General features: G+C 43.5%; 1 protein-coding gene across 6 annotated transcripts in view; it reads right to left on the bottom strand.

The window, feature by feature from the left end:
- The window catches only part of LOC122563754 (adhesion G protein-coupled receptor B2-like), a 776,300-nt gene that overhangs the window by 680,505 nt on the left and 84,962 nt on the right, over positions 1-10,833 (bottom strand). The window lies entirely within an intron of this gene.

Below are 10,833 nucleotides of genomic sequence, written 5' to 3'. Positions count from 1 at the left end.
GCCCCCACGCACCACCCCCCACCTGCATCTACCTATCACCTACCAAACTACCTCCCCCCCATCCCTACAACACCCTAATATTTATCTCTCAGCCCCCTTTCCAATCCTGAAACATCAACTCTCCTGCTCCTCAGATGCTACCTGACCTGTTGTGCTTTTCCAGCACCACACTTTTCAATATAACATTAAACCATGCCACCCTGCTCAGAGGTTGCCACCCAGGTTGGAATAGTCTTAGCCATCGAGAGGAATGCACAGCAATGAGAAAACAACCACCATGCCCTTTGCCTCTCTTCACCAGCGTAAAGTCCACCATCTTCTGGACACCTCATACTTCGTAAGAATTTTTAAAATTAAAATTAGTATTATTGTCACATGTACTTAAGTACAGGGATACAGGAGTACAGTGAAAAGTGCACAAAGTTGTCATTCCTGGCGCCATCTTAGGTACAAAAAAGAAAAATAAAGAAATAAGTTAAAAGTTCAACATTATAGTCCTTCATTGGCCATGGGCCTGCAGCCGCTCCATGCTGGGCTTTCCCCACTGAGCTCACATTCCCCACCAAGGCTAGATTTCTCAGAGGTTAAGGGGTGACCATATAGAGGTTTAGAAAATCCTGAGGGGCATAGACAAGGGTCTTTTCCCTGGAGTGGATGAGTTCAAAACTAGAGGAGATATTTTTAAGGTGAGACGAGAAGAGAAAAAGAATTCGGGATGATGTTTTTACACACAGAGTGGCTTATATCTGGAATGAGCTGCCAGAGAAAGTAGTGGATGCAGATACAGTTACATTTAAAAGACACTTGGACAGGTACATGAATAGGAAAGGTTTGGAAGGATTTGAGCCAGGCAAGTGGGACTAGTTTGGTTGAGAACATGGTCGGCGTGGACTATTTGGACTGAAGGGTCTGTTTCCATGCTGAAGGAGTCTATAACTCTTCTCTGCACTGGGCTCCATCTCTTCACAACCACCAGAATCCCACCTCGCCACCAACCACCATCTGGGCTCACCAACCACCTCGCTGCAGAGAGCCAGAGTCACATTCTGGTACTACTGCAGACCCACAGCTATTTCAACAGTCCAAGACCTCAAAGAAGCCACGATGCCACTGACTGCTAGAGTCCTACCCAGCTCACTAGTTACCTCTTGGCCAGCTGCCAAAATCCCGCTCTGGGCCCCCCGCCACTGCCTCAAGGTCCAAGCTCCCTCCCGAAGGTAAATAGAAAAGAACTGGGGAAAACAATGCGAAAAGAAGTTCAAAAAATGAAAAGCAGTTGGAGGAGACGGGTTCCAGCTCAGAAGCCCTCTTCTGCCGACTCTCAGAATCACAGACTCATTCTCTGTCTGATACTGCAGCTAACTCCAACCAAGGCTCATGTTCTCCCGCTCTCCCAATGCATGAAAACGCTTCCACATTTGCACTCACCCACCTGATACCATTAACCTGAAATGTCCTTCTCACTTGCTCAGGACACCTTCCCAGCCACAGCACGAGTAATAGCTGTGCCACCCACTTTCATCTTCCATAACAGGTACCTCTCATTTCAGAACAAAACCATCACAATTGGACAGCAAGAGTCAAGATGGGTGGTGTGCTGCCCATCATTAGGTTGCTTATCCCTTATGAGTCGAGAACCCTGACTCTTGACTACTCTGAGCAGGGTCTGGATTCAGAGGCTGCCATCAACTCACTCTGCAGGATTCCCTGAGCAAATCCATAACAAGTTTTGAGGTCTGTGTTCGTACTAAATTGCATGGCAAGACAGTAATATGAGCATAGTATCACTGCTACAGGAATAAAGGTGCAAAAAGGAAAGGCAAAGCAATGCAAGATAGGATATTACAGGTATCCAGGTCGGCTCAGATTGAGTGAAAGTTGTGACATATGTATCTAAATACAGTGAAAAGCTGTGTGTTATAAGCAGCGCAGGCAGATCATAGCAATCAATGATGTACAGATCACAGGATGCTTAGATAGCAAGGTATACAAGTTTATAACTGCACAGGAGTCTGAAGTTAGACCATTCCGCAGTCTAATGATTCCAGGGAAGAAGCTGTTCTTGAACCTGCTGGAGCATGTGTTAAGAGCCCAGAGATGCATTCTGGCCTGCTCCATGAGCTGAATGCAAAATGTCCTTGCTGGTGGGTTGGGCTGTTGACCAGGTGTTTATAGTGTTTAACTGAGTGTCTGTCAATTACAGACTCACTGCTGCCAAACAAGAATCTCACCATGCCTCTCGAGAAAAGTGGACAAGACGTAAAGACACGCTCTCACTATCAAGATGGGCCTTGGTAAACATTTCTCCTGATTCTGCCAAAAATCTTGCCATAATTCACATCATTCAGAGTCTGATAAGACTCTACCCGTGGAAATAGAAGTCTAATAATGACCAGGAAACCATTGTCGATTGTTGTAAAGACCAGTTTGGTTTCCAAGTATCCTTTAGGGAAAGGAATTGTTGTTCTTACGAGGTCTGGCCTACATGAGACTCCAGCCTTCTGGAACTCTTAATTGCCTTTTGAAAGACACGATAAGCCACCCCGTTGTATCAACCATTAAAAAGGAATAAAACTGTATGGACCATCTCACACTAACTAAAAGAAACTACCAGAAACAACAACATTAAACATGCTCAATTCAACCTAAATATTCCTCACTAAATTTTAGTGCTCATCACAGCCTAATCAAGGAACAGCCAGACATAGTCATACTCCCAAAATCTCACACACAATTCCCTTGTTATATCTTGTTCCACCAACAGGGCAAACTCAGCAGAGGTAGTGGCAAAGTGGTATACAGTAGGGAGGGAGTTACCCAAGCGGTCCTCAACATGAAAGCCTGGCTGCTCTTGACATTAAGTAAAATTGATGACCAATTATCACTGCTCCTTGGTAGATGAATCAGTACCCACCCCCATTCTGAACACCATTTGGAGGAAGAATTGAGGGTAGCAACAGCACAGAATGTACTTTAGGTTAGAAATTCCTCTTACACCAAGTGTGGTTCAGCAGCCTCATTATGGACCAAAATGGTTGAGTTTTAAATGAAATTGCTGTTAGACTGGGTTGCAGCAAATGATGAGGAAACCACCATCATGGAAAAGTGTATTTGTTCTTATCCTCACAATCTGCCTGCCACAGATGTATCTGTCCATGACAGTATTGGTAAGAACAGCCACCACACAGTCCTTGTGGAGAAGAAGGCCCAATTAGGTGCATTAGTCAGCGTAAACGTAGAGTAATAGGATAGGGGAATGGGTCGGTATGGACTTGTCGGGCCCAAGGGCCTGTTTCCACATTGTCGGGATTCTATGATCTTCCCACCAAGTGTGCTATGGAGTACTATCACTGTATTAAATGGGATGGACTTTGAACAAATGTAGGAGACACTGTGGGTCATCAGCAGCAGCAGAATTACTTTCCAACAGAATCTTCAAACTCATGACCTGGCATTTCCCCACTTACCATGACCATCAAGCGAGGGATCAATGCTGGTTCAATAAAGTATGCAGACGCATGTCAAAAGCAGCACAAAGGCATACCTAAGAATGAGATATCAACTTGTTAAGAACTAAGTGATAGACAGAGCTAGGCAATTCTAAAACCAACAGATCAGATCTAAGCTTTGCAACCCTGCCATGTTTAGTTATAACTGATGGTGAACAATTAACAGCTTACTGGAGGAAGACGTTACTCCAAGATCTCCTTACTCAATAATGGGGGAACCAAACATATTGGTGCAAAAGCGAACATAGAACAATACAGTGCAGAACAGGCCCTTCGGCCCTCGAAGTTGCGCCGACCTGCGAACTATTCTCAGCTCGTCCCCCTACACTATCCCAAAATCATCCATGTGCTTATCAATGGATTGTTTAAATCTCCCTTATGTGGCTGAGTTGACTACATTAGTAGGTAGGGCATTCCACGACCTTACCACTCTCTGCGTAAAGAACCTGCCTCTGACATCTGTCTTAAATCTATCTCCCCTCAATTTGTAGTTATGCCCTCTCGTACAAGCTGATGTCATCATCCTAATGTCTCAAGCATTTGCAAACATCTTAACCATAAGCACCAAGTGAATGATCCAATTGGTCTTCATCAGAGATCAGAAACAAATGTCAGTCTTCAGCCAACACATTCAGTCCATGTAATATCAAGAAACAGCTGAGGAACTGGATACTGCAATGGCACGGGCCCTTGACAACATTCCAGCAACAGAACTGAGGCACGTGCACTGAACTTGCTACACTTCGAACCAACCTGATCCAGTATAGATACAACACTAATATCTACTCAACATAGCCCAGTTTTCTCTTGTATTGTAATAAGCAGGACAAATCCTACCCAAACATTTACCAACCTAGCCATCTTTTTTTTTTAGATTAGATTACAGTGTGGAAACAGGCCCTTCGGCCCAACAAGTCCACACCAACCCGCCGAAGCGAAACCCACCCATACCCCTACACTTACCCCTTACCTAACACTACGGGCAATTTAGTATGGCCAATTCACCTAACCTGCACATCTTTGGACTGTGGGAGGAAACCGGAGCACCCGGAGGAAACCCACGCAGACACGGGGAGAATGTGCAAACTCCACACAGTCAGTCGCCTGAGTCGGGAATTGAACCCGGGTCTCTGGCGCTGTGAGGCAGCAGTGCTAACCACTGTGCCACCGTGCCGCCCTAAATCAAAAGCAGCACAAATGCATACCTAAGAATGAGATATCAACTTGTTAAGAACTAAGTGATAGACAGAGCTAGGCAATTCTAAAACCAACAGATCAGATCTAAGCTTTGCAACCCTGCCATCTATTCTTGATCATCAAAGTGATGGAAGGTGTCATCAACACTGCTATCAAGCAGCACTGCTTAGCAATAGCCTGCTCACTCAGTTTGGGTTCCACCAGGGCCATTCAGCTCGGGTTCCACCAGGGCCATTCAGCTCCTGGCCACATTACAGCTTTGGCTCAAGCCTAGACAACAGTATTGAATGCTTCAGAGAAGGCAATCCCCTGGTGATATTATAGCTAGAATATTAATCGAGAGACCCAGGAGATATTCTGGGGACCTGGGTTCAAAAGCCTGCCATAGCAGGTTGCGAAATTTGCATTCTGTGAAACATCTGGATTTAAGAGTTCAACGATGACCATGAGTCCACTGTTGCTGCAAGAAAAACTAATCTGATTCACTAATGTCCTTTAAGGAAGGTAATTGCCACCCTTATCTGGTCTGGCCTGCATGTGACTCTAGACCCATACCAATGTGGTTGACTCGAAATTGCTGACTTGCACAATGTTCAGAAGTGGTATAATAAGAGAGATAGATAATGTTTGCGCAGTCATGAGCAAGAATCCTGCAGGTTGTTTTGCTTCCTCGGTGCTCAGGCTAAGAACACCTCCTCGGGACTGGAGAAGAAGTTGTGGAGAGAGGGAAGGATCCACCCGTTGTCATCCATCTTGGTACCAAAGACACTGATGGGTCTAGAAAGAAAACTTTGCTGAAAGATTTTGAACAGTTAGGAGCTAAATTAGAAAGGAGAACTTCCAAGGTAGTAATAACTCCCTAAGCCATGAGCAAACTGGCAGATGATAAATAAAATCAAGGAGCTAAATGCATGGCTCAAAGATTGCTACGGGTGAAATGGGTTTAGTTCATGGGTCACTGGCATCAGTTCTGGGATAGAAGGGAACTGTTCTGGTGGAATGGGCTTCATTTGGCAGATACTGGGACCAGTATCCTGGCAAATCAAATAACCAGGAACGTAGTGAGGGCTTTAAACTAATGGAGAATTAGGAGAGGTTTGGGAGATATTTATTTGCATATTTTGAACCTCATTTACTGCATCTGTTGCTCTCAATGCGGTCTCCTCTACATCAGAGAGACTGAGCACAAACTCGAGGAAAAGTTCAGGGAACGTCTCTGGTCCATATGCACTAATCAACCCCAACTTCCTACAATCATCCATTTCAACTCCTCTCTCATCCATTCTGAGCCTCCTCCACTGCCTAAATAAGACCAATCGCAAACTGAAGGAGAAACACCTCATCTTCCGCCTTGGCAGCTTACAACCACAGGGCCTCACCATTGAATTGACCAGTTTCCAAATCTCCCCTCCAGCACCCCAGCCGAGATCCAAACCTCCACCCTCTTGACCTGACCCACCTGTTCATCTTCCTTCCCACCTATCCGCTCCGTACTTACCACTGACCTATCACAATCACCTACCTTCACCCACCTATCGCCATCCGAACTATCTTTCCTCCAGCCCCAGCCCCAGCCCCAGCCCCACCCCGTCATCTTATTTATTTCACAGCCCCTTTCTCCCCTTCCCAGTCCTGATGAAGGGTTAAGCCCGAAACACTGACTCTCTTGCTACTCAGATGCTGTCTGGCCTGTTGTGTTATTTCCAGCAACACATTTTATCAACTCTGACTTCTCCAACATCTCCCAAGTAGTCGTCTAAAGGCAACCCAACAGTAATTATATTGTGGGACAGAGAATAAATCAATAGATTAAGAGGGCATGGAACAATGGCAGTACATTAATCATGGGTGACTTTCATCTTTATGCAGATTGAGGTAGTCAGATCAGCAGCGGTAGCCATGAGGAAGAATTCTTAGAGAATATTGTGGACAGTTTCCTGAAATAAGATGTCATGGTCCCAACCAGGGATCAGGCTATTTTGGATGGGGTGATATGTAATAAGGCAGATTTAATAAATTATGTCAGAGTAAGAGATCCCCAAGGAAAAAGTGACCACAACATGGTAGAATTTCGTATTCAGTTCAAGTGGGAGAAAGGAGGTCAGAAACAACTGTGCTGAACTTAAATAAGGGGCTTTTTTTTTAAATCCACACAGCTTTTTTAATCCATCAGTGGAATTTATTGCCTGGCCCCAGTAGTCCTTGAATAGGTGATGGTGAACTGTTTCCTTGAGCTACTACAGCCATATGCTGTAGAAAGACCCACAATGCCATTAGGGAGGTATTTCTTTGATCCAGTGATGCCACTTCCAAGTTAAGATGATGACTGGCTTGGAAGGGAATTTGCAAGGAATGAGGGTAGAATTCGTTGGAGTATGGCAGACATTTAAGAAAATAGTTCATGGCTCACAGCAAAGATATATTCCAGTGAGGAAGAAGGATTCTAGGAATGGGATAGGCCAACTACAGTTAACAAGGGAAGTTAAGGACAACATCAAATTGAAGGGGAAAAACATACTATGTGGCAAACATTACTGGTAAGCCAGATGGTTTGGAATTGTTTTAAAAACCAACAAAAAAACAGCCAAAGGAAGAAAACAAACTTTGAGGGTAAATGCCTAAGTTATATCAATGCAGATACCAAAAACTTCTTTAAATATACAAAAAGACAGAAGACAAAGTGAACATTGGCCCCTTTGAGATTGATGCAGGGAAAAATAATGGGGAAGCAGAAATGGAGAGGAGTTAAATAAATACTTTGCATAGCCTTCACAGAAGACAGTAGCACAACATAATTTTCCAAAATTATTAAATAATCAAATAGGTAAAAGTAGCAGAAATAAATATAATAACTATCATTAGAGAAAAACTGCCAGGGAAACTAAAGAGGCAAAAGGGTGGTAAGTCTTCTGGACCTGATGAGATGCATCCTTGAATACTGGAGGAAATAGCGACAGATAGTGGATCTAGTTGTAGTAAGTTTCCAAGAATCCTTAGAATCTGGAAAAGTTCAGAGGATTGGAAAATTGCCAATGTGTCACCTTTATTTACAAAGAGAAGGAGATAAGAAACAATCTAACTGACATGTCGTTACCTAACATCGGTAATTGGGAAAATAGAATCATAGAATCCCTACAGTGTGGAAACAGGCCCTTCGGCCCAACAAGTCCACACTGACCTATTCCCCTACCCTATTACTCTACATTTACCCTGACTAATGCATCTAACCTACACATCCCTGAACACTATGGGCAATTTAGCTTGGCCAATTCATCTAACCTGCACATCTTTGGACTGTGGGAGGAAACCAGAGCACCCTATGGAAACCCACACAGACACAGGAGAATGTGCAAACACCACACACATAGTCGCCCAAGGCTCTTTGGGCTACCCTTTCCAAACCCACTACCAATACCAGCTAGAATGATAAGGGCAGTAGGTACAAGGAAATGCACCATCAGCAAGAATTCCACTAAGCCATTAACCATGGTGAATTCGAAATATATTGCTGTTTCTGCAGAGTTGCTGGGTCAAAATCCTAGAACTCCCTCACTGCCACATGAAGTACTGCTCCTTCTATTTGACTGGCCACTTGTACCATAGTGCCACAGTCAGTTAGCTTATCCACCCTACAGCCCTCATTCTTTTGCAAACAAGGTCAAAGCATACAAATTGGAAAACTGCCACAGCAGAGTCTCCTGCTCTCACCCTCTGGGCCCTCTTACCTATCTCACTAAGTGTTAAACCTTCTTCTCCTGATCAGTAATCAAATCAGAAGACCTAATCCAAGAAGATATAACTGCTGTCAGGAATAAAGTGTCCAGGTAATTTTCCTCTGCCTGATACGGTGGCGGAGCAAGGTCCTTGGCTAGGGCTCATCAGTTCTTCTTTATCTTTTTGTTTTTTCTTTTTATTTACCTCTTGTCCAGAGCTCAGATGGCATCAGCAACAGGAAAGAATCCCAGCATGGACTCAAGTGGGCCCAGCACTGACCTCAAGGTAGCGGTGAAGGAGCGCAGCATGGACCTTTAGGCGGTGAGCGGGCCCAGTACAGACCTTGAGGCGAGGGGCCCAGCGAACACCAGAAGCTGGTGGCGAGGGTGCCCAGCGTGGACTTCAGGGCTGAAGCGGGTGAGCCCAGCACCGACTCAAGTTAGCCCTAACAGGACCTTCCCTGGGTTGAGCATGGGACCTAGCATTGGAATTGGCAGCTGCTACATCAGCAGAGGCGACGTAGGCCCAATGGTGAAAGATGGCACCTTAGGATCGGTGACATTATCATTGGTTCGGTGCAGCGCTGATGGCAGCAGGGCATCACATCGACATTGACGAAGTGAATCTAACAGTGAGAGATACGATTGGGTCCAGGCAGGTGGCAGTGAGTCAAAGGCAGAGGAGAATCAGCCCAGCAGTGAAAGATGACACCTGAAGAGAGGCAAACTTTCAATGTCGGTTGAGTCCGGTGTAGATGATGGAGGAGGGATGGTGACAAAGGCGTCATTGATGAGTTGGAACAGGAATGATGGGCTTTCAAAGCTATATCTTTTTTATTCTTGAAACTATTCAAAATGGCACCAGAGTGTGGTGACAGTGGAAAAACTGTTCACTGTATTTTACTGTTTTTCCTCACTGCAAAATACATGTGACGATAAAATCATTCATTCATATCTCATAGGGGCAGTGATTTGGCTCACAGCTCATAATATCTGAGCTGAAGCTGCTTGAACTGCAAACACTTAATGTATATGTATTTGCCCTGGATCAAACTTATGTCAATATTCCACAATCCTAGCGCATCACCTGCACTGCCATCTGTTCTGTGTACTAATTAATTATATGGTTAATTAATTATTCAATAAATGAATGTCTCTTTTCACTACCATATATTTTATAATACTTAAATCTTAACTTAAACCATGCAATCCAATAACCTTTACTACATAAGAGCAAGAATGCATAACTTAATTATAAATTACAAGGAAAATAAGTTAACACTTACTCTCAATGCTTTAAAATTGCTCCTAAACCTTATTTTATATTCCAACCACTAACAACTTGCAAGAATTTTACAGATCAAGAAAAATATCCACTAGCCAACTATTTCGTTTATTTCAAAATATACTTTATTCATAAATTATCTGTCAGTAAACACAAATACAGTACAAGTCCATACAGACTTTGCAGAAATACAGCAGAAGTTTGATGTTCCTCATTCCTTCAAACCAATTGCAACAAAAAGGCATTTTCTAATTATGAAAGGAAACTATTTACATTACCATTGAGGTTGTGTTTCTCTCAAAGAGGAACAGTTTTTAATTATGCTCTACCAGAAACACTTTAGACAATGCTCTTTCCAGATAGCACCATGGTGATAGCTGCCCCAAGCTTTAGTGCATCCCTCAGCATGTAGCCCTGGACCTTGGAACATGCTAACCTGCAACTGGCTACTTCTCTGCAGTGTCACACTTCGATTTCTCTCAAAAGACAGTTGCTTTGTACAGGGGGACACAAATGCAAAAGGTCTTCTAACTGATGCTGACTGTCTCTGGGCCTTCCTTCTATTCATTATTCTAACAATGTCAACTGCCTCCTTTAATTCACTCCACTAACCAATGCTGACAGTATGAGAGTCTTCCCTTCATCTCTCATGCCACAGATTTAAGCAAAGAAAACAGCTGACCTTTCAGCAATTGAATTTCACCAATTTGAATTTCTACACTTGACTGTCTACCAAAATCTTACATTTTGGCTTTGTCTTTTTTATTGTCTCTGATGTGACAGTCAGAGAATAAGGCTATAAGTTCTATACATCTATCACCAACTATTACTTCCATCTAGCAAAGTTGCTTTGGGAGTTAGCCTAAGTATTTGTTTTTTCATATGCAACTTTCCAGAGATTTGCAGACTGCCAGTCACATTTCAGTTATTCAGAATGCATTGGGCATGAGTCAAAGAAAAATGTTACAACAACTCTTGCTTTCCAAGGTATACATGAAAATAAAATAAAAAATAAACTGGAATAACCATACGATATCGACAGAGGCTAAAACTCCATTCAACTCTGGTCAAATGTGTTACCATAACCTCTGGATTACAGGTCTTGCTCTTTACCCAATGTGTTACATGA

The sequence above is a fragment of the Chiloscyllium plagiosum genome, chromosome 27, assembly GCF_004010195.1.
Source record: "Chiloscyllium plagiosum isolate BGI_BamShark_2017 chromosome 27, ASM401019v2, whole genome shotgun sequence".
Taxonomy (NCBI): domain Eukaryota; kingdom Metazoa; phylum Chordata; class Chondrichthyes; order Orectolobiformes; family Hemiscylliidae; genus Chiloscyllium; species Chiloscyllium plagiosum.
This window is presented reverse-complemented; position numbering and strand designations above follow the sequence as displayed.